The 25,836-nt window shown below is 35.4% G+C and overlaps 1 protein-coding gene across 3 annotated transcripts in view; it reads left to right on the top strand.

Annotated features, from left to right (window-relative positions):
- The first annotated feature begins 11,243 nt into the window (after positions 1–11,243).
- Positions 11,244–25,836, top strand: part of LOC149543450 (transcription elongation factor SPT4 homolog 1-like) — a 160,279-nt gene continuing 145,686 nt past the window's right edge. For 2 of the 3 annotated variants that reach the window (XM_089798247.1, XM_089798248.1), the window contains exon 1: positions 11,244–11,300. The gene's annotated coding sequence lies outside the window, so the exon portion shown is untranslated. Of the gene's footprint in view, positions 11,571–25,836 lie in introns of all 3 variants that reach the window. The other variant, XM_089798249.1, reaches the window with a different exon arrangement.

Raw genomic sequence — 25,836 nt, 5'->3', positions numbered from 1 at the left:
ACTGCACAAGTACATCCAACAACGACATCCAACTATCAAATCTCAATTGTAGTGCCTCCCGTGTTTGCATTTTGGACCTTGTTATATTTTGGTTTTGAGAGATACTTTGATACTCATGTTTGAGGACATTCGAGATGACCTGGTGGTTAGATACTTTATTTTGATTTACCAGTATCATAGATGTTAGATGTTATGTTTTTCAGTTTGATCATATCTAGATGATGATGCTTATTGATGTGATATGATGCGTTATGATGATATCTGGTTATTTTGTATTCAAACATATACTTTGTTTATGATTATATGATGGACTTATTGGATTCTAGATACTTTGATTTGATGCTATGGCTATTTACTTCATTCTTGCTTTGAGATATTGTATGATGTAGTGAGTGATTTAAATAGATTATTTGAATGCAATTAAATAAATGGTTATTAATGTGATTTAATGCATTTATTACTTTTGCTATATTATTATATTTGATTGCACTTGATCATGTTGTTAGTGTACAAGATTTATATCCCTGATAGTGGCACATGGAGTTAGTGATTCAATTATTCTTACCTGGCCAATGTTGTCCCTGTATGCTCGATGTATCCTAATTAATTATTTAATTAAACCCTTTGATGATTTAATAAATCTCGACTCATTTGCATTATGTGATTAGACCTGCAAGCACGTCTGTGCATTTAGAGGTTTGCACTGTCATGAAAGTTATTAAAGAATATTGTGATTTTATAGTTTTTGGGAATGTTATATTTGATTTGATTATTTTAATTCCCCATAGCTTTGTCATAGTTGAATTCCATTTAATTGGAATTGTCCGATTTTGTCTAGGTTGAAAGGGTTATTAAATTTCGTAATGTTATATTCCACTTTTAAAAGTGAATATATATCCCAAAAGGGAATTATTTCCTTACTTCTCACTTGTGAAATAGGAATTTGGAGAGCAAATTCCAAAATCCTCTTTGAAGAATTTACCATTCTATTCGCTATAGGAACTATGGGTGTGGGATTGTCACAAGGTTGAGCTCACTGGATCTAGCTCGAGGAGACCATTATTTGTCAAGATTTATAAAGGTGACTGTGGGGCAATTATTTTATTGTATGCTTTCCTATTTTAACCCTTTTGGTTGTGAGGTAGGTCCCACTCTCTTTTTTTTTGCTCCGTTTTGGGGCTTTCTTTTGGTAGTAAAATGTTTGGAGGTTGAGAACTAGTATTGCCCTCCATTTTTGCATGCTAGCTCTACCCGGTTGGTTGAGTACAAGCATTTGTTTCTTTTTGGACTTGAGGGTTTGGGGTTTTCTGTCATTATGCTGGTCTTTTTGCATATGGACTCCAAACCCAGATTTTATTTAGTATTTGTCACTTTTATACCCAACAACATAATGGGTTTTAATTTTTAGGTTTTTGTCATTTTTTATTTTGCCTTGATTTGTGTGTCTCCTTGCTTTTTCAAGTTTTCTTAGCACCGTAGTTGGTCGTGGATCTAGATAATCTGTAGGGTTATCTTTTTTACCCTTGATGTATTGGTTTTATTGCATTGGGATTCATGTTGAATCCATACTCCCGGATATAGGTTGGTTGAGTGATCTATTTTACTTATATCTTTATGTTTCTCAACCAATCCTTTCTACTATGATCATCATGTAGATGGTGTGCCCACACATGAGCACATGAGCGTGTACTAGGCATTTCTTGTGAGACTTGAGCTCTTGGTTGTTTGTTGGTTATGTTCATTTGGGATCGTTTGGGAAACTACATTGCCTACGGGCACTCATCGTCCGATGAGCATGGGTATGTAGGGTAGGTCGATGTGGAGGGGCTTCTCTCGTAACCCCAAGTCGTGTTCCTAATGAGGTATATGTGAAGAAGTTTCTAATTAAGTGATAATTAAAGAAATTCTTGGGTAATTAACTAAGATAAGAAAATATTATGTACATGTATGGCTCCTCCAAATGTATGCGCTCATTGGTTTATCTGAGAACCACAATGTCTGCATGACTCATCCAGGGACACAACACGTTGGCCTCCTAAGGGAGTCCTAAGGGGAACAGTTCATAATGATGTTGATCTTGGGAGTCCCAAGAAACCTACTCTCCACTAGAGTCTCTACATAGTAGACCCATAGAGTGTTTGACTAGGACCTATTGTACTACATTGTCTCATGATCTTGTTTTCAATCCTCTGTACTCTTTGGTGTGAGTGTTAACCATGCATAATTTCCATATGTGTATTTGAGGTTAGATTACTGTCTCCATTAGCATGATTTGAGTGGGCATATGGGTTCCACTAGTTGGGAGGCATAGCTACCTTTACCATTGCTGGGGATCGACGTATAGAGTTAGCCTTTTTCCATGTTCATTTCTAGAGCTGGATGCTTACATGGTTCTCTATATCTTCAAGAGTATGTTTCCATGTAATTTATGTTATTTTAGTTCATATAGATAGTTGATTTATGCACATTTATGTTCATTGTGATGTTGCTTTCCACATGATTACATTAGATGCTTGGATTATATGTTACGACTGAGATGTTAGATTTATGCAATCTTCCTTATCCTTTTGAGTGTTTACTCCATGACTATTATGGATCTGGTACTCCCTAGTGTGGAGTTTCTTAACTCTTTTTCCCTTCTGTTTGTTTGTCAGACTGCTTCTTTGCAATCCTAGGTGACATAAGTTCAACATTGGGCGATACTAGAAAAGTATTGCACGCCTTAGAGAGAAATATCGTGTGATACTAGAAAGCATTGCACGACAACAATAAGTTCTATCATGTGACATTGGTAAAGTATTGCATGGTAGTAGTAAGTTATATCATGCGATGTTGGAAAGTATCACATGGTAATAATAAGAAGTATCGTGTGATGCTAGAAAAGTATTGCCCGATAGTACTGAATAGTGTCGTACGACACTAGAAAAGTATCGTCTGATTTCTTTGCAAAAACTTGCTAGGGAAAACAATAGGTATCTCCAGACTTGTTGGTTGAAAGTGGAAGGGTGTTTTGGGTACCCTCTTGGGTTGTGCCCCTCCCTCGGTCCTGATAGGTCAAATATTAATGGTTTCTTGTTTGTGTAAACTTTCATAGTTGGTTTTGGATGTGTTGGTAAGTAGTGACACTTGGAGATTCATTGGATGTTTAGATTGCTTGGTTAAGTCTTTCATTGCAATCATTTGATCAATTTCATGTTGATGTGTTGATTCCATGCTTGTTCAAAAAAAATTGTGTTGGTTGTTATCTATCCCTGTTCTAAGGATCTTCAGGCGAAGCATTACATCTGGTATTAGAGCCAGGCTGCAACATTGGGATCTATGTGTAATGCTCCCACTATGATATTGTTTTGATTACGTATTATGGTATCTTATTTTAGCTTACACTTATGATACTTATGATTTTTATGTATGATCTAACCCTTATCTTGTTGCTCCTTTAGTGATGTCTCCTGCACGTAGACCTAGTGATTGGGGTAACAACCGATGGAATAGCAATGAAGAATAACACCATGGAGAAGAACATCAAGAAGTTGGGGGAGGGAAAAGTGATAACAATAAGGGTGATGTTAGGGCACTGTTGCCTTTCTTATAGGAGATTATAGCTCTGTTGGGAGCTCAACTTGGGGAAATTTGACAAGACTATGGCTAGGAAGAGGGATCCCACCATGGAGACTCCCAAATGTCAGAGCATGGATACGAAGAAGAATATGGGCATGAACATGAGCATTCTCGCACATCACCTGGTGGTAGAGGTGACTGTAGGAGATGTCATGGTTGGGATGATGGAGATCCATCTAAATGGACATGATGAGAGACCTTTAGAGGTCTAAACCACCACTGTTTGATGACCTAGGAGGAGGTCTCAAGGCTGAGACTTGGTTACTAGATATGAGGCATTACTTCTCCTTACATCCATATGAAAGCAACATAAAGGCTCATTGTGTTGTTACACATCTGAGGGAGCATGGATCCATGTGGTGGAATATGGATAGTGAGAAGCTCCAGATCGGTATAATGGATTTGACCTTGGAGATATTTGAGGAGAGGCTTAGGGATAAATTATTATCTCCATAATATTGTGAGGCTCATGTGGATGAGTTCCACAAGCTCAAACAAGGGAATATGATAGTGGATCAGCATGAGAGGTGGTTCTTTGGATTGGGATGATACTCCGGCTAGTGTCATGATAAGGTACTCATACAATATTTTGTCAGGGGTCTTAAAGATTCTATCATCAGGGATGTCTATCTTTGTTAGCCTAGGACTCTTGCACTTGCCACTGAGAAGGAAAGGATTTCTAAGAGCAACATGGCTAGGGGGCTCAGTGTTAGACTGGGCTCTTAGAGTCATAGTACATGATCCACAGGACATAGTGTGCCACCCCCTCAGACACAGGTCACAGGGTAGGGTCAAGCCCAACCAACACCCTCACAAAGTGATCACAGTCATCAAGAACGACGATGCCAACATTATTAGCAAAAAGGTGGACAAAGTTTAGGTACCACAGGAGGAAAGGGGCATGAACAGAGTCGAGGTTAGTAGTCCTAGAAGAGTCATCCATCTCAGAGTAATCAACATGACTCTAGTAGAGGGATTGCACCATATTCTAGTGCTTCCCAGGGTGGACATGGATCTGGTTCCAATTTTGGAGGAGCATGTTTTTCTTGTGGTCAGTGTGGCCATAGATCAATGGAGTGTCCTATAAAGACATCTTTAGGAACTAATAGAGGTGTGGGCATTTCTAAACCTACCATGGGTGACGTAGGCAAATCCCATAGAGCATTTGCAACGGTTGAAGATCATTAAGTTGAGCACTAGGGTACTGTAGTCAAGGCTACATGTATGTTGCATGGTAATTCTATTGTTGTTTTAATGGACTCTGGTGCATTTGATTCTTTTATTTCACCATCCCTTATTCAACAATGTGGGCTAGAGGCTACAAGATAGGTTGATAGGTGGTAGGTTGAGTTAACTATAGGTTCTAAGGTGATCGTGGATTCCAGAGTTAGTGGTTGTGCATTGGACTTGGGCACCTTCACCACCACAGTTGATCTTTGCATCCTATCCTTAGGGTCTTATGACATCGTGTTGGGTATGGATTGGTTAGCCACCCATCAGGCAAATATAGACTACCAACATAAGTTGGTACAGTGTGTGGATGACATAAGTGGGTAGGTGGGACTTGTAGGGGTCTAGAGGCTAGTCTCACTTCAGATAATCTTAGATAAGCAACTGAAGTAGAGTGTGTGACATGGATGTCAGATGTTTGTAGTCTTTGTCAGTGACCTTGAGGAGGCTAAGAGTGTGACGCCAGATGATCGCCCACTCCTTTATGAGTATGTTGACGTATTCCCTGATGAGATACCAGGAATGCCTCTAGAATATGACATTAATTTTCACATAGATCTCATTCCAAGAGTGGAGCCTGTTTCACAAGCTCCTTATCATATAACTGCTCAAGAATTGAGTGAGCTCAGATTGTAGTTAGAGGAACTATTGACCAATGGCCATATTCATCCTAGTGTATTTCTGCAAGGTGCAGTAGTCATCTTTGTTAAAAAGAAAGATGGATCTTTGTGTCTATGCATTGACTACTGAAAATTGAATAAGGTGACGATGAAGAACCGATACCCCTTGCGAAGGATTGATGACTTATTTGATCAGATGAAGAGAGAAAGAGTGTTCTTGAAGATTGATCCAAAGTCAAGATACCATTAGCTTCCAATTCATGAGGTGGGCATTCATCAGATATCTTTTCATACACACTATAGGCATTACAAGTTTACGGTTGTACCCTTTGGGTTAACCAATGCATCATCGATGTTTATGAGTTTGATGAATGGAGTATTTCACATGTACCTTGATCGATGTGCCCTTGTTTTCTTGGATGACATATTGATCTATTCTAAGACTATTGAGGAGCACGAGGTCCATTTACGCCAGATGTTGTAGTGCTTACGAGATTATCAATTATATGGCAACCAGGGCAAATGTGAATTCTTCTAGTCTAAGGTGAAGTATTTGGGGCATATCATCACAAGTGATGGTATTGCAATGGACCTAGAGGAAATTTGAGCTATCATGGATTGGCTGATGCTCACTAATGTTTCTAAAGTTCATAGTTTCATGGGATTGATAGGTTATTACCATTGATTCATGAAGGACTTCTCACAAATGGCTCACCCTATCACTTCTCTTTAAGGGAAAGGGAAGAAGAATGTTTGGTTAGACCAGTATGAGTTAGCATTTGAGATTCTAAAGGAGCAATTGACTAGTGTGCCAGTCCTTGTTGTGCCTAATCCTGTAGGTGATTTTATGGTTTGCACAGATGCTTTGTTGGAGGGTGTGGGCATGGTGTTGATGTAGGATGGTCATGTGATTGCATGTGAGTCTAGAAATTCCAAAGACCATGAGCTTAACTACCCCACTCATGATTTGGAACTTGTGGCAGTTTTGCATGCACTTGTCCACTAAAGACATTTCCTTTTGGGAAACAAAGTTTGAGTTGCATAGTGATCATCATAGCTTGCAGTAAATCTTTACTCAGCTAAACCTGAATGCACGATAGTGTCACTAGATAGAATTCCTGTGTGAATATGATTTTGATGTTCACTACATCAAAGGGAAAGAAAATGTTATCATGGATGCCTTGAGCAGGAGGCAACATGAGATATTAGTTTTATCACTGGACTCGATTTACGAGGTCATATCTTGTAGGCTTTTCCTAGTGACACATGGTATCAGGAGGTGAGGGCAGAGATTGAGTCTGGATGTACCCTTGAGGGGAGGTTTATAGGTTATTTTCTAGATTTTGATGGACTGCTTTGACACTTAGAGTGCATTTATGTGCCAGCATCTAGTGATCTTCGTACCTTGATTTTGTCGAAAGAAAGTCATGCACCATATTTTGCACATCCTAACGTCAAGAAGATGCATGTTGACCTTAGACAGTTGTACTTTTTGGAAGGGATGAGACAAGATGTTAATTTTGTTGCTTGATGTCTTGAGTGCCAGAGAGTGAAGGCATGGCATTCCTTCCATTGTTTCTTCTAGTCCCAATTTGTCTGTATAATCATTTGCATTTTTCAGACTATTTGATAAGGATTCGTCTAAGTTAGTCTCTTCATCTTTGCTGAGTTCCTCAATTAATTGCTCACTAATGTCAAGCTTGTTTGTGTCTTCTTCTTGATAGTCCTTGTTTTGGATTTTATTAGTTTTCTTCTACTTGTTCTTGGATTCCAAATTCTTCCCAATTTATGTTTAAGTCTTTCTCATTGTTTGCAGTTATCTCTATATTTTTAAAGTTTGGGTTGTTGAGTCTATGTATGAAATTTTTTTGTCTCTATTGGGATGAGAGTGTTGGTTAGATTCCTGTCCTCTTCCTCATATAAACTTATTTCCATTGATTTAAAGGGATCTTTTCCATTTGAGGGTGTTTGCTAGAATTTATATTTCTATTTCTTTATATTTTTTGTCTCTTTTTGGAATGTTCCCCTATTTTGGTCTTCATTATCTTCAACATGTTTGTTAGAGTGGATTATATCATCTTCCTCAAGTGATTACTTCTCTATCATACGGGATTGACCTATCAAATTAGAAGTTCGATTTGTAACTTTTGATCTTTCAATGGTTGCTATTTTCCCCTTTGATTTGTAGGGGTGAGAAATTCTTCTTTTGGTTCCTTTTTTGGAAGTTTATTTCTTGTGGTAGCTACTTTATCCTAATTTTATCCTAGGTTGGATTTTTTATCTTTTTGTTTTCTGTTGCTTGGTTTAGGCAGTATTCTTGGTTTCTCTTTTCTATATCTGATTTAAGGATAGTGTTGTTGTTTAATGTTTTTCCCTCTTCTTTTTTTTTGATAATTTCTTTCTCTATTTTGCAATTTTTTTAAAACTAATATCTCTTCCTAATTGATTTTTTCTTCTATGATTCTCTCTTCTTGGGTCATGTTGGTTCCCTTATGACTTTTCTCTTTTGCTTGCTCTGAGTTGGAGCCTTTGCCAGATTTATTTCAGTGCTTTGCTTGCTGGTTATTATTTCTCGATGTTGCTCGTGAGCTTCTTCCCAAATGGTAAGTTGATCTCCTATATCATTGTGAATTAATAATAATTCCTTAATGATCTAGTTATAAATTCTAAGGTTTTCCTTCATGTCTTCGATGTGGAGATTGTGTTTTGCGCAATGTTCATGTTGTTGAAATATTTTTATTTCTTTTGCATGCTTGTTGCTCATTGATTTGGAACCTTTTTCCATATCTTGTTCCCAGTTTCCTTCTTGTATTTGTATCTCTGGTTCTTTTTTCCCTTTGGTGTTGTTTCCTTGTTTAACTAGGTTTTGCTCCCCATCTATCCTTAAATTTTCCTCCTCTAATATCTCACCTTCCTCAATGCTAGTTTCCCCTTTGATTATGATACTTTGAATTTGTTGTTGTGGATTCTTGTAGAGGTTTGTTACTAACGTGTTGCTTTGGTTCTGGTTTATTGATTTTTCTTTGCTTCTTTTTATCCCTTTAGTAAATATTTTGTTAAGTTTTGAATATCTATGAGTAGATGTGAAATCAAGTTTTGGATTTTCCTTAATTGTTTCTTGATCAAAAGTGTGACGTTCTTAATATATCCTTCAAATTTTGAGTATTTCAGAATATAGAAAGATCTATTTGTTATGACTTTGATTTTAAGTTCAATTTTAGTTAATAATTTAATTTATTTCTTATTATTGTGCTATATGTCTAATCCTAGAAACTCCCCTAAAGAGGAGCCTATTCTTTCTAGAATATGGGTATTGCATAATTTCTATACGAATATCATTACAAGCTGTCCATACTGGAAATTTTAATAAGTTGTTCATTTGTTCATTGATATTTGGTCTCCATGGGAAGGAATTTATAGTATATCCTTTATAAAAGCATAAGGGGGATGATAGAATTGATTTTCTAAATATTTAATCTTTGAATTGTAAATAGACTAAGCATGAAGATAGGGTGAGAAAACTTACTTGTTCCCAGTTGAATGATTGGACCCATTATCTTAAACTGGGGTGTCTAGATTAGGTTTGACAATCTTTCCATCGATCCTTGTTGATGGAGTTGCTGATGATAATGGTGTTGTTGTGGTCTTCTTTGCTTAGAATTGAAAGACTTTGTTTTTGAAAAGTCTCAGAGGTGTTGGGGTTTTTCCAATGTAGGGGTATATACAGTTTTGGGAGGAGAGTTGAGGTGGTTGTAATGTCCTTTTGATACTTAGGAGGATTTTTAAAAAAACGTAATGGGACGTTATTTGGTTCAGATATGATTTTAGGGCATGGATTTTTACTAGGGTTTTTGACCACGGGGCTGGAAGGATTCTTTTTTGCATTTTTAATTTGATCTGTGGAGTGAGGGTGTGGTGATTCTTTCTTATTTAGTAGATTGATTGAAATGGGATGAGTATGAGAAAATACCTTTTGTTTGCTTGTGAGTGCTTGAGCAGTAGATAGACTTTGGCTTTGATTTCTATTTTTTTTGGTCGAGCATACTTTATTTAAAAAAAGTGTTGCTCTAGCTTCATTGCATGCTCTTTAGGGCAGTCTTTTTTTCCTGGATTTGTCTTGGCCTCTATTTTTGGAGGAGATCGACCTTGAAGTAGCACTTTCTTCACGTGATTGGAGATGACCATGGATCTTTTATGAGATTTTTTGTTATTCACCATCTACCATCCTTCTTCTATGCTTTCCATGGATGGTAGCAATTCCTTGAATCCCTTGGTCGAGTCATTTGTCTGAGAAAGTTTGTTGGGATTTCCATACGCCCTTGATAGTTCTTTCCCTCTGATTTCGTGTAGTTTGGCTAGGTCATCAAAATTATTATAACACTGAATTTCTCGATCTTGAATCTTATTATCCTTTACAAATGCTTTAAATATATTTTCCTTTGGAATCATATGTGACCATTTTTTGTTTTGATGGGATCTCTTGTAGAGTGAGGTTTTTCATCTGGCAGCCTCATGCGCTAAAAACTTCCCTGATATTCTTAGGTTTCTCGCTGATTTCGCCATTGTAAAACTTTTCATTTTTTGAAATTTTAAAATAATAATAATTTTTTGATAAGTAATCGGCCAAAGCCTAGAATATCTATTATTCATTTTATTATTACTGTTAGATTAATTATTATCATGTGTTAATCTCGAGTAGATTCAAACCCAAGACCTCCCTGATGAGAGGCTCACAATTTACCGATGTAGTGTAGGTTCTTGCCTAATTTTAAAATAATTGTTATATACTATTAAAACTAATTAAATTAAATTAAAGTAACTAATAACATCTAAATAATCAAGTTATCATTATAAACAATAATAAATATTTTAAATATTATAAAGTTAAAATTTATTTATTTTTCAAAAATAAAAAATATTATTATATTAATTTCATTCAAAAATTAAAAAAATATGATATTGTTTTCATAATAAGTGTGCAATTTTTAACTCTTTGTAACAAAAATATTGTGATATTATTTTCGCAATAAATATATAATTTTCTACTTTTTGATAAATTTAAATGAAATGATAGATTTTAGTGACGTCCATAAGGCTAAAGTAGCCTATGGGATCCACACGATCATCCCCTAGGTAGGAGCGGAACTAATCGAGCTGCAAAGTTTTGGTTAACTTCTTTCTCCTTCGCTGAAGTTTGATAATCAGAGCCGCTGTTCTGTCCGCTTGATCCTCTTCGAATAAGTAGTTCAAGTCCCTATTTTGTAATATCTCTGTATAACTAGATCTAATGTCATTGTATGCCAGACAATCTTTGATAAAACACTACTCCATCTCTACCGCTCCCACCACTCCCATATTAAATAAACTCATAACAAGTATATAGAGAAAAAAAAATAAATTATAAAATGGAAAAATCTACTTAAAATGAAATTCGCATAAAAATTGATCACAATTTTCCCACTAAATAATTTACTTTATAGGAACAAAGTTCCTACACATATCCTAATTTTATCGACTTAAAAAGAAGTGTCACCACAACATACAAACTTGATAACAAAAACCCCTCCAACCTCATCACCCTAGCCACCTCAAACCACCGACAACAATCAACAGAAAAAGGCCACCTTATTTTTAAACCAATAGGGGATTCCCAAACAAGACGCTTAAAAAAATTACATTACCTTTCCACATATATGCAACTGACACCGTTATTTTCGTAAAGACAGTAACCGTGTCCCCTAACGGCTAAATAGCTCGCTGCTCACGAAGGTCGTGACCTTTGTGCTCGATAACGAAAAATTGGGATAGAGGCTTTCTTCGTCTCATCTCCAGGTATGCTGAATTTCTCGTGTCTGTGAAATTTTTAAGTATTTATTAATAAATTCTTCTGAAATCAATTCCTTGCGGTATGCTGAATTTCTCGTGTCTGTATTTGGTCCTCCTGATTAACCTCCTTTTGGGTTTTTCAAAACACATTTCTATATTGTTTTTCAATTCCGAACCTATCATGTGATGGTCCATTCGTCTCTGGAATCAATATTGATTCATAATCTTCTCTTTTCTTCCTCACTGGAATCTGCACAATTTTTGCATGATCTCGAGGTATGCGGCTTGAAAATGTATTCGGAAATCTGTAAGAACACAGATTATCTATTATTATATGTTAAAGTTGATCTATTATTATTTGTTACAAAATTTTATTCCTAACTGAGGAGAGAAGATTTTTTTTGGTTGGAGTAGCTGCGCGGGCAAGGATTCTATTGTAGAAATTTTTTACGTTCCATTTTTAAGTATTAGTTTTCTATCTGTTTAAATATCTATTTCCTGCTGCATATTGTGTTGAAATGTTTCTTCTATAGAACTCTAACTTATATTAAGGCAGACATTGATTCAGTATGAAATAAAACCTAAGAACCTCTTGAATCGTTTTGGAGCTTTTGAGGTTAGAAGTTTTGTATTTGGTAGGAAATTTTCCTTGCACTTTTATGCTCTCGTTCGCTCGTTGACAATATCCAGTATTTTCGCTGGCCAGCATTCTGTTTCTTTTTCGTTAAATACGCGCATGTTTTGCCGTGGATTAGATTTGAGCACCTTTGCCCTTTTTCTAGGTGCATTTATTTATTTATTTCGTTCTGGATGCCGGTCAGGGAGTGTGGATAGGGTTTCTATCGGGGTACACTGTGGCATACTAAACGAGTCTCTGGTTTCCCCGGTACTTGGGTTTTAGACATAGTGTGGTCTATCACTTATAACAGCACTGTAACAGACTCTCATGTCTTTTCATTTATATACAGTCTAATTCATACACTTGAAACCTCTTGGAAATCATTTCCTAAACCTCATTTGTATTCTATGATCACTTTTGGGAATACTGCTACCTGGACAGGCCTGTCATGTATTTCAAAATTCTCCAGAAGCCAAATAGAAGGGTATTTTGATTGTTTCAGGGCAATATAGACTGCCTCTAGATACATGGTGAAGGTTCCACTCTATGCAGAATGAAACCAGGTGCAATTAGATCAAAACCAATGCAATGGTTAGCTCTCAATTTGGGAAACCAGTGATTTTATACTATTTCGTAGAACTCTTTATGTATGTCCCTTTAACTGCTTAATGTCTAATATAAACATTCTTTCTCCTTGTGTATTTCTTCTCATGTATGTCTTGGGTTTCTTCTCGATGGATGGACTTCCGCATGTTTGTTCCATGAGAATATTCCTCATGTATGCCTTGGGTGATAGTTTATTGATTGTGATCAGTTTGGCACAAGTTCAACATGGCGATTGTGTTCATAGTTTGATTTAAGACCCTGCAAAGTCTATGGTCAGCAACTCATCAGTTGCGAGGAATGTGTCAATTTGTGTTGACATTCCACAACTCATTCACATAGCTTCCCAGTTTGATACTTTATTCTTGACGTCTTCTTTTGTTGGAGGTTGGCATGACTTCAGTGGTACAGGTGATCAACCAGATAGAGCTCAAAGTAGATAGTGTTATGTATCTATTGGATTAATTTGGGATCTTGGGATTATACTAAGATATAGCATGGTTCAAGTTAGTAACCATTGGGTTATAGTGGAATTGCTTGAGGACAAGCAATTTCAAGGGGGTTAGGCTGTAATGTCCCCTTTCTATCTAGTCATGACATGACATTTTGCTAGCCCTTTCATCATGGTTCCAAGGGCTATCTAGGACTTTGAAGGGATCAAAGAGAGATTTTACCTAGGCAATTCTATTTTCAGTCCAATTAGAGTTGAGTCAATAGGGTTTCCAAATACTTAAAATTTATAGTAAAGTCGGCTAGGTTTACTATTTTGAAAATTTCGGCATCTGACTATGAGACTTACTGCATCTTGCCAAGAATGAGCTATCACACATGGTTTTCCGAGTTCGTTTGATATAGTTTATAATATAAATTGACAAAATATATTAGAATACATTATATGAAAAAGTCACTTTATAATATGAAGTACCTTTAGTGCAAGAGATAGTACAACCTATGAAAAAATATTTGAAGCAACAAAATCGATCTTTAGACTTGAAACAACCAAGATATCCACCAGAATACAAAAAAAGCAAAAAAATGAATGGGATGTGCTTGGAGCATAATCTGGAAAATAGAATGTCTTAAGATATGTCTACCGGAGTACAAAATAGAACCTCTAACTTTGACTGCATAAACTGGCAACCACACTGCATCAAAAGTCCAAATAAATTGCACCATTGAAATGGGCTTAGACTAAGCTTTCTAACAATATCTCGTTTGCGAAAAATGGAGTCCGAATGAGCAAGTTACGGCCAAAAAACCATTGGTACGTTAGAAAAGAGTCAGAAGGGCAAGCAAAGGTGAATTGCCTCGATTTTCGTCCCAACATATCTTAGTTTCCGTACCAAAATACATTGATTTGTGTGCTAAAAATCTCAATTTTTGTACCAAAAAGTATTGATTTTCATGCCAAAAATCTCGATTAGTGTGCCAAAATTTTTTGATTGGTGTGCCAAAATTCTCAAATCTTGATTTGCATGCCAAAAAATTTCACTTTTTGAGAAAAAATCTCGATTTCCATGCCAAAAAACCTCAAATTTTGAGCCAAAAATCTTGAAAATCACAAAATTGCCTCCTTGGGAAATGTGCCCATTTGGGAACATTATTTTTTGCTTTAGATTCCAACTGTGCCCAAATTGGACAAATTTTGAATGAATAAGGGGTTTTTGGGCACTCTAAGCTTAGCAATGAGGTTTGTTTGGGCTCAATGTGCACCGAAAAAAAGTAACCCCCCATATCCAATACAAAAAAAATTTGAAAAAATGAATCCCTCTGAAAGAAAAAACACTAATCTGAAAGCCAAGTCAAAACTCTCATAAATAGAATAGGGGCATGAAGATCTGGAGCTCTGATATCATGTTGAAGTTGATGGAAGATCAACCCCACAGTAGCTAAGAATCATCTGCATGCAAACACTTGTCACAGAAAGAGAGAAGCAAAAGCTATGGAGGCTAGAATTCCCAGATCCATAGATGAGATATTCTAGATGAGCAAAAGGATAAATTGCTATTATCAAAAGCGAATGAATAAATTACAAAGAGATAAATCCTTATAAAAGGATATCAAAACCCTAAAAGCCGGTAAAACCTATGTTCCATGATAATAATTAATAAAAGAATGAATTATTATATGCTTGAAGTTTAGCTTAAGCAAACTAGAGATAATAAGTGACTTAATAATTAAATCAATATGATTTAATTAATAAGAAAATACTTTATTACTCTAACAAGACAAAGAATATATATGGAATAAATTTGCAAATGACTTAAGAGAGAAATACTTAAGAGAAATATTTAAGTAAAGTCCCAACAGGGGATTGTGGAAATCTAATAGATCTAAGTTTCAGTGTTCATGTCTTACCTCTCAACATTATAGGGGGGTTTATGTCAGTTCTATTGCTTTTTTGGTTCGATGGAGTGAGCTATGTATTCAATACTTGATCCTATGTACTAGGCGATTGCAGTCGCTGGATACCTATGCATTTCAGTGAGATGGATCATTTACCATATAGACATTTTTTTATTCCTATTTTTGGAGGCCATGAAGATACCTTCCGTAATCGATTGATCAGCTTTTTAGACTTAGTCTTCTCTATGTGGTCATGTTCTATACAGTGGAAGTTCTTTAGATTAGTTGTTTGGCAGTGTTTGTAGCTTCATGCTTCAGTGGTGTTCTTCATGATCATCTTTTGTTTCTACCTTTTGGAACATTCCCTAGTTTGGAGGCTTCTTCATTCCTTCACTAGTTCTTTTTAGCATTCTTTCCATCTCTTTTTGGAGTAGGGTTTTTTCCATGTGGTTTTCTCCATTTCTTCTCTTTTTAGAGATTTGGTTGTGCTTGGGTACCTCATCAGGCGTTGTTGTCGAGACCCAAATTTGATTTTAGTAGTAGTTTCTAGGTTTTTAGCTACTCCCTGAGTTTATCTTAAGGGGGTGTTAGAGTAATAAAGTATTTTCTTATTAATTAAATCATATTGATTTAATTATTAAGTCACTTATTATATCTAGTTTGCTTAAGCTAAACTTTGGGCATATAATATTTAATTCTTTTATTAATTATTATCATGGAATGTAGGTTTTACTGGCTTTTAGGGTTTTGATCTCCATTTATAAGGATTGATCTCTTTGTAATTTATTCATTCACTTTTGATAATAGCAATTTCTCTTTTTGCTCATCAAGAATGTCTTATCTATGGATCTGGGAATTCCAACCTCCATAACTTTTGCTTCTCTCTCTCTGTGAGAGGGGTTTGCATGTAGGTGATTCTTGAGAGCTGTGGGGTTGATCTTTCATCAACTTCAACATTTATTCATTTTTGAATGATGATCTCTCAAAGTTATTTTATTCTATATATATACTCTTCATTCTTAGAGTCATCTCTTTTCATAAATAAATACTATACATTAATAATTAAACTATATCAATTATATTATTTATATATATTATTTTACTAACATAATATATATTATATTACTATTGGAGTAGATTCGAACCCAAGACCTCTTCGATAAGAGACTCACAATTTACCGTTGTGTTGTAGGCTCGTGCTTATTAATATATTATTATTAATACTAATAATATTGCATAATATATTTACTTTATATATAAATAACAATATTTAATTCTCATATTTAATATTTATTATGCAATAAATATAGCAAATTTAACATTGTTAATATTTTATTATTTGATTATATGGATTTATTTAAATAGGGATATCACAGTTCTCCCCTCTCAGATTTTGCTTGTCCTCAAGCAAAAATCACTTTTTGTAGAACCATCATGTGGAGCATATAATTGGATGCAAGAAGATTTTAGTATACATCATAATACATGAAAACACAAAGCATACACAAAGTAGACATGAATGCATGAAAACACGGAGCAAACACGATGTTGACACATAATACACGCGTTCTTGATTAATGCCTCATAGTTCACTAGAGTCAAGAAGATGATTTACAAATTTTACTTCTTCAATAGAATCCTGCAACATGAGGTGGCTTACTTAGGGGAATGCTTGTTTTGTTTTACACTTATTATTATTCTTTAGTTGAGAATAACACTTAGGATGTAAACAGATTACTTAGGCACCAACTCAATGGTCTTCCTCAATGTTTCTGTGGAGCCAAGCCCACTAGCCCATCTTGTAATGACCTCAAGGCAACTTGATCCCATCTTGGTCAAACCTTAAGGCAACTATAGGGACGCTGATCATACCCATCTCGGAATAACTAATTACTTGCACTAGCTGAATACACCTTTGTTCTCTCTTTTGAGGCTACCTTTATAGGTAAGTAATAAACTATATTTGAATTAAAAAGGTCATGTTATTCTGATTATAACTCTAGTCTAGAAGGAATGCTAAGGCGCAGTAGATCGCTTTGACACCAAACTCAGTGGTCTTCCTCAATGTTTCTGTCGATCCATGCCCACAATCCCATCTTGGAATGACCTCAAGGCAACTTGATGCCATCTTGGTCAAAGCTCAAGGCAATTATAGGGACACTGATCCTTGTCCATCTCGCAGTAACCTGTTGGCTGGAATTACACAGGCCTTTCCCGTATTGCATCCCTATTCTATTCTTCTAGCTTAGATTTTACAATGGGACTGGGCATGAATATTTTTTAAATGAATTAATTCTTATCATTATAATAGATATTATACTTACCTCAGAGCTGCATAAGTCTTGTTTAATTAATAGAATATCTTTCCTTGGGTGTTGGCGTTATAACTTATAGATATATCAATATCTGATAACATATTATGTAGGTGGCTGAATTTACTTATTTATACTTTGATAGCTCTATATGTTGTTGTAAGTTATCAGCTGCATAAGCCACTTGTACCACTGCATTTATAAATCTTTGTTTACCTTTCAACGTTAAGAAAGTTCCTCCAAAACTCTATGAATGATAGAGAAATCATCGTAATATAGGGCTGTATGGATTTGCTAATATATTCGACCTTAAATGATGAGGTCCCAATATATTCAATGTTATCAAATGCACATAGTAATGATTCCAGAAATAGTTGTATATAGTAGTGCTGAGTTGGAGCCGACCCTCTTGTATGGTATCACCAGTATAACTGCTGAATAAACTATTTCCTCCAATTCATTCGACTTCTGTTGTATTCTCCAGAAAATAGATTCTTCTCGCTGCAAAACTCTTGTTTAAATATAATTTGGCTCGATAACATTGTTCTCAATATACTTCTACCATAATAATGCTCTGCCACTTTGTATTCAAAAGCCAAAATAAATATTCTTCGCAAATCAATGGCCAGTACACACAATTCTTTAGCTTCAATTAAGGTTTTAATTTACCAAATTGATCTATCCTTTTGATAGCACATAATCAACTCTGAAAGAGTATTGTTGTTTCCCTGCACTCTGTAATAGTTAGCTTTTACCAACACCAATTCTTTATCTCTCTAATAGCAGAGTTGACAAGTACCTGATAAACCCTTTATTATGATGACTCGAGTAATTTTGTCAATGCTAATAGTAAATTGTAGATACTGTGATTTTTTCCCTAATACCTGGTGCTCCTCTTGGCATTAGAACTGAACTATCAAACTATTTTGCTAGATAACAATGATTCCAAGACTGGTTGTGATTGTTTAGATGACAGTCAATGTTGAGACAATGTTCTCACAAGTACATAGAGCCTGGCCATTTATCAGTAACTGGTGTTCAAATATATGTTAAATCTCCACATACCATATCATAGATGTTCTGTTTCAAGCATTACCATGATGAACATACTGTCACGAGTTCCCAGTTCACGCTAGACATGATCCTGACTCCACTATATTTTATTCAAGGCAAATCTGAATGAGAAAATTTAACTTCAACATTTGGTAGCTCTATAGTGTAGATCATGAACCATAGACTTCAATTTAATGATGTCCACCTCTGCCAAAAATTAACCAAAATTATCAGCGCTCTATATGGTGTGTGATCAAGTGCATCTTGTCTACCAAAAAATACCAAACTATGTAATGCTCTTCCAGAAGTCCCTTTCATTTTCTCTAGAATGCTCATACACACGTTGCTCTAAGCTTCCAATGTCCCCATTTAATGAAATTATATTCAGTAATATCAAATACACACAAAATGTCACCTCAAGGCATATAATAATCTTGACAGGAATATAGTAAATCTTCCAATATACAGTTATATAGTGCTCAAACGAAGTTGCCTGATAAACATCAATGAGAAATATTTAAATTGAATATTCATACTGCAACTTTAATGCTCTAAGTGCAATATTCAAATATAAAATCTCAGGCATAAACCATACTAAATTGTTTAGTAAGATTTATGAATTAATCCAGTTCCAGACAATTTTTACAAATTTGTCTATTGATGAAACTTAATCAAACTTGCAAATTTTGTGCCTCATAGGCTAGCAGGTTTGATGTTCTGATACCATTTGTAATGTTTCCTGCTGGGACTTTACTTGAATATTTCTCTCTTAAGTCATTTGCTGACTTATTCCATATATATTCCCCATTTCTTCACTTTTGAATGATGATCTCTCAAAGTTATCTAATTCTATATATATACTCTTCATTTTCAGAGTCATGTCTTTTCATAAATAAATACTATATATTAATAATTTAACCATATCAATTATATTATTTATATATATTATATTATTAAGTAATATATATTATATTATTAATAATATAAATTATATATCTTATTAATATATTATTATTAATACTAATAATATTGCATATTATATTTACGATTGCATAATATATTTACTTTATATTCAAATAATAATATTTAAATCTCATTTTAATATATATTATGCAATGAATATAGCAAATTTAACATCGTTAATATTTTATTATTTGATTATATGGATTTATTTGGATAGGGATATCATATACAAAACCCTAGCCATAGTGAGCAATCACTCATTTAACCATGTCATAGGTGGTTGCAAGTGTTACAATGCCTCCTAGCCTTAGGCTGTTACAAAATTCACAAGGGTAATTTACCAGCTCCTAAGACCAGGAACTACCTCAATAGTGTCTTTTCTTGCTCTCCTACATATGATATTCAGACAAATACTTGTTAGAGGGCCTTAAAGTCATGGTCAACATGTCTAACCTGTCTTGCAGTCATCCACTACAATTTATATACCCTTCCAAGCCTAAAAAATGAAAGACCAAATATCCAAAGGCAAGATCAATGATGAAACCTTATACATACTATAATCTGTTTGCACAGTTACATTTCTGCTGCTTGTTTCAGAGAGATGAAAATATTTCTGCTCCTTTGTTTGCATGTTTGCTGTGGTAGGTTGGATTTTCATTGCTTGTTCATAGGTTTTCTGCTTGGTTTTAAAACCTGCATTGCTTTTTTAAGCTATATCAAAGGTGTTACAGATCAACCTTTGAGGTGCATCATGTTGGAAGAAGTCAGTACCTCTGTCACTGGGCTCATCTCAATTTACTTGCAACTGCAGTAAGGACTTTTGACCCTCCTGGTCCTCTCTTATGATCCATTTTCAGATCACGATTCACTCATGAGGCTCTTGGTCCCCAAACCCTATTGAACTGCAAAGTGAGGAATGCATGTCTCCAGACCCTTAGTGGGATTCTATCTGATCTTCTTTTTCAATAAACCCTTCAAATTAATTTGATCCGGGACTTTTGATTCTTGACTATTCAAGTGTTGTTGAGTAGCATGGATCGGTCTATACAAATATAATTACATTGCCATAGTTATAGGTGTGTTCCAAATGCAGATCCCAATCTCTTATAAATATAAGAGTAGGAGACATGTCTCTATGAATAATCATTATTAGTTAATATATATTAACAATATAAATCACAATATAACACATGTATTATATATTATATATGTATAATATAATATATATTTATTTTCATGGTGTCCAGCAAAATCCGGCCCAAAGAACCATAATGAGTTGGTTATCAAGGTGTCCGGCAAAATCCAGCCTGAAGAACCATGATAACACTTGCTCCAACACATTTGCTGTTAGGAGATAGATCAACTTTTGATAAGGTTGCCACTTTACAATAGTGACCTCACACAGATGAAAGATCGTCACCTTTCATAACATATCATATGCGAAATAGTAACCATAAAAGGGCGATAAGGCTTTCACCTCAATTCTCTCTCACAGAGAATAATGCATTACAAGGAATTTCACTTAGAACTTCTCCTCATAGAGAAAATATCATTCACAACGAATTCCACCTCAAAATTCTCCCTCTGAACAATGATCTCGGGAAGTTAGGTCTAGTAGTTACTCCCTTTGAGGCTCTCTTCTCCCAAGGATTCTTGTCAGACTCACTCTGAATCTGATTCTTGTAGGCCCATCAAAATCATGCAGTCACACACATGTATTTCTAGACTCCTTCTGAGTATCAATCTGCTAAGCTCCTGCATTGCCTTCGAAGAAGTGTCACACTCCCTCATAATGTAGAAGGATACTCATAATCTCAATCATCAAAAATGTTTGCTTCAAGAGTTTGCACAATTTTGGTAGCATGTGTACTTGGCATCGTTTCCTACAAGAAGATCTTCAGATATAAAGGAAAAAATAAAGTTAAATAACTCTTCTAGTATGTATAGAACTACAAATATGAGAGATACTACAAAGAGTAGATAAATGTAATACTCAAGGGTAAGAAAATGTATCTGCCCATGAGTGTCATGGAACATCTCCTTTCTAAAGATGGTTCAAGTGGGAATGCAATATTGGTTATTATTCTCCCACAATGTAAAATTCCCTGTCTTATATCGCTGAACACCTTTGCATCACATCAAACTTCAATTTGCTATTTTCATCCATTGAAGGTCCGTACATTCATTAAGCTTAACAGTAGAAGCAAACATGTCCTTCCATTTTTTTAAACTCATCCACAATACGCCAATATCTTGGTTGAGTATGATTGTGCCACATTAATGAATCTACAACTTATCTGTCAAGTTTCATTCATCAAAGATAGACTTATAGATGGTTCAAATCTTAAATATTTCATTAATGCCTCACAATAACTCAATTTCCTTTGTTCAAGCAAAGTATTTGTTTGATCTTTTGATTAAACCTATATTACACACATCTTGCAATGTGCGTTCCAAATTTATATCATTGGTGAATCTATCACAATGTGGTTTTAATAGGATCCCTGTAGATGTAATTGAATTGCCTTCTTGGTATATACACGGACAACAATCCTCTTTAGCATACTCCCACATTATTGGTGAATCTCATATATATTTAATTTCCAATTTTAACTTCTGATTGTGAGGATTGTGTGTAGATCCTTTCAGCTGGCTAGTTATGTAATAAAATTACTGTTATATGCGGATGACCTCATCATTATCGCCAAGACAACCAATGGTTTGAGAGAGCACTGAAGGCGTTAGAAAGCTTTTGCCAAGAGGTGGGTATGGAAGTTAACACCAGCAAAACGAAATTTATGATCTTCTCACTGAAAAGAAACAAAAGACCTCTGGACACTTTTCTCTTTAAGGGTAACCCTTAAGAGATTGTGAGTGAATACAAGTACTTGGGAATTGACTTCCAGAACAAACTCAGCTGGGAAATGTGCAGATCCAAAAGGATTCAAGGAGGTTGGAAGGCGCTGTATTCTTTATAGAATAAGTGCAGGAATGTAGAACTCTAGGAGTGGAAGACAATGAAAATATTATTTGGATTGCTTGTCACATTGGTGATCTTGTATGGATGCGAAATTTGGGGCAGCAACCTGTTGGATTAGAAATGGGGACAAGTAGAAAGAATACAAAAGCACCTTATCATCGACAGCCTTAAAATCAAAACCTCGATGTTTTACGAGATATTATTAGATGTTTCGATGTCTTCCCTGTGGAAGCTGTTGCAATGGTCCGACTGTTATGTTACTTAAAAAAACACAGAGCATGGGAAATCATCGTTGGCCTAAGCTAGTCACTGAAGATAAGTTAGAAAGGAGAAAAACACATGGATGAAGCAAAACAATAAATGGATGCAAAAGTGGGACGTCAACATTCATAGTTGCCCGGATGGTACAGAAGACATCAAGAAGCTGGTTCGCGAAAGATTCCGTAACATCATGTGGACAAGGCGCATGGGGAGGAATTTTTTTCACTATATTAAGGAATTTAACCCTAGTGCATGTCACGAGGAAAAGGGGTATCTAGGCATGACCATTAAGTGGAAGGCCAAAATGTTATAGCTCAACTTAGAACTCACTCCCATTAACTAAGATGCGAGACAGGTAGATGGAAAGTGCCAAAAAAAGAATGGGAAGATAAGACATGCCTATTTTGTGGCACGGGGGCAATTGAGACAGAACATCACTTTGTCATCGACTGCTCAATGCATAGCGACATCAGATCCGAATACTTGGAGATGCTAGAAAAGGGCTACCTGTTCGAGGAAAAGCAACTAAATAAGACTGCAAACCTGATCATCAAAATACATCGAAGAAGAGAAGAATTAGTCAAAGGACTACAACTGGATTAGGCTAGTTGTTAGCAGGCGGATCCCATAGGCTGCTTTGGCCTCGTGGACATTATTAAAATCCTTCATTCATTCATTCAATCATGTCTTCTGTTGCAAACATTTCATATTCCAACGCAAGAGGCATAAAATGAACTCCTCAATGAATATGATCAATGCAAGTCTTGTGGAGAATTTCTTATGGTCTAATCTATGATTCTAATTGTATTGGACTCCTTAGATAAATCATATTACTTCAAGACAGACTTATCACTTGTGATGACTAATGAATAAGTTGTTGTCATTTCATATATACTCTTGCCGTTTCATATATAGTCATCTCATTGACTATCACTTCATAACTAATATTCGTTGCTCATAAAAAAATATATTTTGCATCGTGTCTTCTCAATTTGTATTAAATATTTTATACTATCGAGATGATGTTTTATGCAAACATTCCTTCCTCTGTCCGTGTAAGTTTAGCCAATCTATTTTCTACATTATTCCTTGAATTGAGAAGTCATAGGACCTTTGCCTCCTTCTGCAGAAACATTTTGGACCACATCATTCCAGCCTAATCCGATAGACACATGCAAAGTATTCAACTAGCATTGTTCCCAAGATGGATGAATGTTTACCCGATACATCAAACATCAACCATGATGAACTCTTGTTCTTAGCAGAGTTATCCCAGATGGTTTGAGTTTGAGCACCAATTACATTTGGAATCAAGAGCATATATAGTTTACAACTCAAAATAATAGAAGCTCACAGTGAATAAGATTAGGTTATCTTTGGCAGAAATAAATGAATAATATCTAGAATAAATATGACACTCCTTGACTTCTTGAAATCATTCTTGATGCTATATTTGTGCAACAAGAAAGATTGACATATTTTAGAATCTCTATCCCTTTGGCTGCTGCCAATAATCATTACCATGGTTGTACAGGAATTGGCTACGTCGCATGTTTGCAGAATTCATATATACACAAATGTACTTACCCAATAGTATAGTCTTTGTCGCATTCATGGAATACTTCTTGTATTGGGAATTCATCAAGTCACTGATACTAATATAATGATTTTGACCCATTAGAGAGATCAAATTTCCACAATCCTTTGCATTACATTGATTTGTTTCAGAATTTGATTGTGTAAAGATTTTTACCATCAACTTTTCGAATCACACTATGTGATCCATCATCAGGATGAAAGAGAGCAAGAGATGCAAAACAAAGTGAGTTGCAGATGTTGACTGAACAAAAGATATAGGAACCAAGGGGAGAGAGATTGCACGCACACCAAGGTTAGAAACAAAATAAACCAAGGTTAGAAACAAAATAATAGACAAGATGGTTGGACAAGAAACCACAAGGAACAAACTCCTAAAGACAGAATAGAAAGAAAGAACTTGAGAAGTAAAAGTGAGAACAAAAGAGATAAATAAATGAGATGTTAGAAATTGAGGATAAGTAAATATCAAATTAAAAGGCAAAAAGAAAAAGATAGGAAGAAAGGAAGTCACAACTAACCAAACCTAAAAAAGAAATAAAATCTATGCATGGTCAAACAAATATATTATTATTAAAAGTATTGTATGTAAACATATAATATATAACACGTATCATATGTTTACACACTTCATATATAAAGCATGTATGTTATATTATCACAATATACTATGTTACCAATGTGTCTGGGTTTTAGCTTGGTGTGGATGTTGATGCGCGAGGATGCGTGGATGTGCAAGGATGTGCGGCGGATGCTTCTAGGAAGCGTCATCTTCGCCTGCGGATGTGTTTGGGGCTCTCCAGAGAGCATCCAGAGAGCATCCGAATGCATCTCGTGAGCCTCCAACCTTTTCCACCGCCCAGTCACTTAAGTGACTCAAAAAACATGTGTTATAAATAGTTTTTTATTTTTTTATTTTTTCCTTCTATTTGCCTTAAAACCCAAAAACGACCCTTAAAGAGGCCATTCATTGCCCATTCTTCCCATTTTGTTTTCAGCTAGGCTCTCTTATCATTTGGTCTCCATTGTGAAATTCTGAAAGCAAGGTCATTGTTTTGAAGAGGATCATTCCTAGGGTGTCTATTGAGCTTCTACAAAGGACGAATAAGCATCTAAGGTAAGCATCCAATCCATTTCATGAGTTTTTTTAGTGATTTTTTTTAGTTCTTCATGAATTTTTCAAGTTTTATGAGAAATTTTTCAAGAAATTTTGTTTTTTTTTAAAGAAATGCAGGAGTAAGTTTTTTTAAACATTTCTAAGTTTTTTTTTTTCTATTTTCTTATTAGATTTATAGTTGCTATCGTGCAAGAATGGCCACTACTGATAGTCAAAGTTCAGCAGCAGGGCAAGAACGAAGTGATAACTTCAATATTGATGTGGCATCTCCATTATGGAGACACACCACAAGATTATCACAAGTTTTCGGAGGTGGGTCATACATTTTGAGATGCAATATATGTCATAGTAAACCATTCAACAACTCATGTTCTTGGGTCAAAGCTCATTTTATGGGCCCTATTGGTAAAGGAATAACATTGTGCAAGGGAAGTAAAGATGGAAAAAAGTTGAGCGATGCACAATTAGCCGGATTCATAAAAGAACAAGAGGCTGCTGATCGTTTAGTGAGCAAATAAAAAACAAGTCTTTACAAATCTGCATCTACAAAGAGCAAGGTGAATGTGCCCCCTGATCATGTTGCATCCTCTAAACATCCATTCTTGGAAGTGGCAGAGGATGATGATGAAGTAGAAGTTATTACCCGCAAAAGAGGTCCGTTGGATCAAGCTTTCAAAATGGACGCAAGAGAG

The sequence above is a fragment of the Cupressus sempervirens genome, chromosome 8, assembly GCF_028749045.1.
Source record: "Cupressus sempervirens isolate cs-2001-9-10 chromosome 8, ASM2874904v1, whole genome shotgun sequence".
In the NCBI taxonomy this organism is placed as follows: domain Eukaryota; kingdom Viridiplantae; phylum Streptophyta; class Pinopsida; order Cupressales; family Cupressaceae; genus Cupressus; species Cupressus sempervirens.
This window is presented reverse-complemented; position numbering and strand designations above follow the sequence as displayed.